Source organism: Penaeus monodon, chromosome 41, assembly GCF_015228065.2.
Source record: "Penaeus monodon isolate SGIC_2016 chromosome 41, NSTDA_Pmon_1, whole genome shotgun sequence".
NCBI lineage: Eukaryota > Metazoa > Arthropoda > Malacostraca > Decapoda > Penaeidae > Penaeus > Penaeus monodon.
This window is the reverse complement of record NC_051426.1, coordinates 4,054,250-4,059,174: the sequence shown is the minus strand read 5'-3', so window position 1 is coordinate 4,059,174 and position 4,925 is coordinate 4,054,250. Positions and strand designations below refer to the sequence as shown.

The following is a 4,925-nucleotide window of genomic DNA, read 5'->3' as shown; positions in this document are numbered from 1 at the left end:
GGTGGGGGAGTGTTGGGGTTGGTGGGGTGGTGTGTGTGTGGGGTGGGGTTGTGTGTTGTGTGTTGTGGGGTGTGTGTGTGGGTGGGGGGTGTGTGTGTGTGCGCGCGTGTGCGTGTGAGTGTTGCGAGGTGAGTGTGATGGAGTGGAGTGTGAGTGTGAGTTGTGTGTTGTGTGTTGTGTGTGTGGTGGTGTGTGTGTGTGTGGTGTGTGTGTGTTTTGGGGGTGTAAACAAAAGTCATAAAGGATTAAGGGAAGTCTCGCGTGGGGTTTGGCCGTCAGTGTTTTCGCTGCAAGGAGCACGAAGCAGGAGGACGACGTCACGGGTCTGGCCTTCTTTGTTCATAACAATAATGATAATAATAATAATAATGATAATAATAATAAAAAAATTGATGAGAGTTTTCTTGCCCAAAGATAATGAAAAAACAAGCAAAGGCGTGTAAGATGATGCTTTAATAAACCCTTATATTTAATGCTACTGAACAAAATAAATAAGCAGTACTACTATTTATAGTAACAGTGTTGCTTTTGTTATGAAGTTATAATCCCAAAAATAAAGATAATGATAATGAAAACAATTGTTATAATTATGACAATAATTATTACTATAATCATTATGATAATAAGGATAATGATAATGATAATAGAATAATAATAACAATAATAATAATAATAATAATGATAATAATAGTAATTATTATTATAATTACAAAAATACACAGGCAACTAAAAAAGAAGAATATATATTACACCCCCGTATTTATAGATGGTAAAAATATATCGGATATTTTAATATATATAAAATATATATATATAATTATTATTATTATATATATATTATCAACACACCACACACACACACACCAACACAACACACAAAACAAACACTCATTATAAAATATATTATATATATATATAATTTATTATATATATATATTTATAAAAAAATACAGACAGTCAGTACTTTTTCCGTTTTGACAACCATCAATTACATACTTGCCGAGACTCTAGCCACAAAATGCGCATGTTAAATTTTCTAATAACTGCAGCCTGTATAGTATACGAAGTTATCATGATTCAATGCACAAGGAATGTCTGCAGTTGTGAGATCACTGCATGATCTTTCTGCAATATACTGATATACTTATTACATGCAAATGGTAAGATGTATATTCTGGCCTAGTGGGGCACACACACACACACACACACACACACACACACACACCACACAACACACACCACCAAAAAACCAACACACACACACATCAATAACATATTATATATATATATATTAAAATATTTAAGATATATAGATGAAGATAGATAGATAGTAGATATAGTATGTAGATATTATAAACACATTATACATACCCCCTCTCTTTATTTATCATCACGCAGTATTTCTGAAACATGTTAATAAATTCTAGCAGTTTCAACGCATCAACAAGTAGTTATCATATGTAAGATTAGAACTTCCGGTTTTCAGCAAAATGTGAAAAAATGTCATATGAAATAGAAAATAAGAAATAAGAATGACATCAATCCAAAAAATAAACAAATAAACACAGCAGTTATGAATCATAATATGAATAAAGAACGATTGTTAAGAGCGTACTTAGAAGTGCATTGGAAACTGCGGGTAATCAAGAAAGAAAGGAGATTATAGGGGGATTTTTATATTAAACGAATTATTGTTTTGTTTTTACACAGAAGAAAATGGGGAGAGGAAAGTTCGCTATCACGAAAGCAGAAAATAACTTCGCGGGTTATCTTCCCAAAAAAATGGGAAACCCCTCAATCTGAAAAAAGAGAAATATAATTCGGAGCGCTGGCGCTTCCGCCAAAGACAATAACCCAGAAGTCGAAACAGTTTCTCATGCCCCTTGGCCGATCGCAGGCTTGCCAACGTGGATTCGTGGAATGTTTAGATTTGTGGTTTATGTTTTTTTTTAATTTATCTTCTTTGCTGTTATTTGGAATATTGGTTGGAATAGTATGGAATTTTAGAGCAAGTGTACAATAAGGTGATCTGAGATAGAAATATTTTTTTTGTGATTCACATCCGAAGGGCGAGGAACTTCGGCAGGGTTGGTATGCGTGGCTCACCCGGGTCAGGTACGCACAGGTGACCTAGTGAGACGTTTGCACCTCCTTGCACGCGGAAATCCGGAAAATATAATTCCCCTTGAAATGCAACTGCTAGTCAACCCGTGCAACATCTCAACGAAAGCCCGAAAAGCAGTCTCCCCGCAGACCAATCAGACCAGAAGCCTTCATCAATCTTTTCCGGTCGATCAGCCTGGAGAAAAGACGTGAAAATGCCTAACCAGCGACTCTCCTCGCCATATTGAGGTGAGACGCCGAAGGGAGAGGACGCCGCACCGCTCGCTCTCGCATTTCTTCGTTCTGAGGTTCCGTTTCGCTGATTCCCTTCGAGTGGACTTTACTCTTTGACTGTTCAGGGAAAAAAGTGAAGTGTTGTGTCGCGTGCATAACGAAAACCCCGAAAATAATGAGATTTACCAGGTCCGATATCCACAAAGGGCTCAAGATGTCCTCCTAAAACCTGACCTTTAGATTCCTTGTGTGAAGTTTCTCGTGTGAAAGGATTTCCGAGTATTATTTCTTATGCATCTTATGCATTTCCTTTATTCGCTTATTCGTGTGAATTATTCTTCATCGTCTGGACGCAAATGGAAAGTGAAGGAAAACTAAATAATATAAGTAAACAAGAAAACAGGCGGAGGAAAAAAAACATTGTCCTGTTTATACCGTTATCTTGGGAGAAGGCGAGATTGCCTTCACTTCTGCCTCGTCTCTTTACTAATCATTGGTGTTCATTGTTCTTTACTTTTTACAGGTGATTGGACTGTTGTTCCGGGTGTGTATGGCAAGGGAACACATGGGGCTATTGTGGGAAGAAGAATAGAAAACAAATTGCCGTGAAAATTGTGACATTTACAAGCGCAAAAAAGTTGACAACAAGAAAAATCATAACTGACATTTTCACTCACAAGATAAAGCAAGAAAAAGCACGAGAAATCGAGGAAGGCGACCATGTCACTCGACTGAGTCCCTCCGAGAAAATAAAAGTGACAACAACTGCAACCTCACGCCTACCTGGCAAGAGCAGCCGTCCTCTAGTGAAAAGTACCTTTGAAATTACCCCCTTAACCCCCCTCCCCCATAACCCCATTCCATTATCCCCTTAAAGATATCCATAAAAACGCCCAAGCGCTCCTGACTTTATTTTGAACCCCTTAAAACCCCTCTGAACCCCCTTGAGCCCCCCAAATGAAGAGGATGGAGAAGGGCGTGGAGTACCTGGACCAGTCGCAGCTGTACACGACGCACTATATCCGCAACTCGAAGGCGATCGGCGTCCTGTGGGGCGTCTTCACCATCTGCTTCGCCATCATCAACATCGTGGTGTTCGTGCAGCCGCAGTGGATCGGCGACACGCTCGACTCCAAGAGGACAGGTGAGCGAGGGGATGGCTCTGAGAGAAGGAGGCTTCGTTAGGGATAGATGTTAAGGACGGGGGAACGAGGGGATAGCTTATTAGGGAAGGCTAGTTAGGGATGGAGGTTAAGGACAGGGAAGCTTGTTCAGGACCAGGTGAGGGAGGGAACTGACTGAGTACGGATAGGGAACTGTATTTGGGTGGGATTGGATAAGTGATTAAAGGATAGGTGAGCTTGCTCAAAGGCAGGCGGGAGAGGGAACTTATTATGTAAGACCATCAAGGGCAGGTAATTAAAGATATGACACTTAGCTGGTGTGTAAAAGGAGAGGTAAACAGGGTAACCAGTTTATCAATCAGCAATTAAAGAAAGGTGAATGTGATTAAGGGCAGGTAACATAGGAAACCTTATTGATTAAGGTGATTAAAGATAATTGCTTTTGACGAAAGGCGAGCGATTTGACAGAGAGCCTAGGCCGTGACCAGGCAGCCAGGGTGAAGGTGCTCTCCTCGGTGAGGACAAGGTGAACTCATCTGATTAACTAGTCAGTTAATACTAGGCGAATTTGAAGAGCTGAAAAAGTAGATAAGGAAATCATCTGACACGTGAGCTTAGGTTAATTAAAGACTGCAATTAAGTATTCACGAATGGGTACTTAGTAATTAAAAGCAGGAGAATCTCATTTAAGGGATAGTCCAAGTATTTAAGGAATATTTTCTTTTGTAACAATAAGTATAATAACCGAGTTGATGTCGATGATTAACTGTTATGATAATGATGATGATATTTTTTAGTGATTATAGTAAAAATGATTGGTAATGCTGATTATGAGGATGATAATGGTAATGTTGATAATGATAATGAACAACATTATCAGTGATGGCGAAGGTATTACCACCACCCTTATTAAAACTGCTCATGCTACTACTACCAATTAAAATGATGATATCGACAGAACATGAAAAATCATAGTTGAGCTGCATTTTGACATTTCATTTTATTGATCAGTCTGTGACATTTTCTTTCATTAATGATAAGATATTGGCACTGACAAAAACAGTTCACTTATATATGGTGTCTTAGTGGAAAAGGCAAATTAATGTAAACGATAAATGACATTTATTCATTGGCTATGAGGTTTGTCAGATTCGTGAACCTACAATACATTTTAGGAGTAAGGGGAAGGCAAAGCCCACAAACACACACACACACAAACACATTTGTGTGTGTATGTGAATGTGTTTGTTTTTTTGTTTGTGCGCATGTCTCTATGTGTGTAAGCGCATGTGCGGATGTGTGCATGTAAGTGCGTATGTATGTGTATTTACGTGATATTTGATGAAATTTAATATACTGCACATATCAATTTCATCGCAATTATTTTGGATAATTATCACTTACTAGTCGGGAAAATGTGCCTGCATATCATTAGTAATTAAGATGCAATTATTTTTCCGTTTG

General features: G+C 38.6%; 1 long non-coding RNA gene across 1 annotated transcript; it reads left to right on the top strand.

The window, feature by feature from the left end:
• The first annotated feature begins 2,151 nt into the window (after window positions 1-2,151).
• On the top strand, window positions 2,152-2,977 carry LOC119598699. The gene is made up of 2 exons (XR_005230989.1): window positions 2,152-2,411; window positions 2,861-2,977. It is a non-coding gene; the product is annotated as an uncharacterized LOC119598699 (long non-coding RNA).
• The last annotated feature ends 1,948 nt before the right edge of the window (window positions 2,978-4,925 follow it).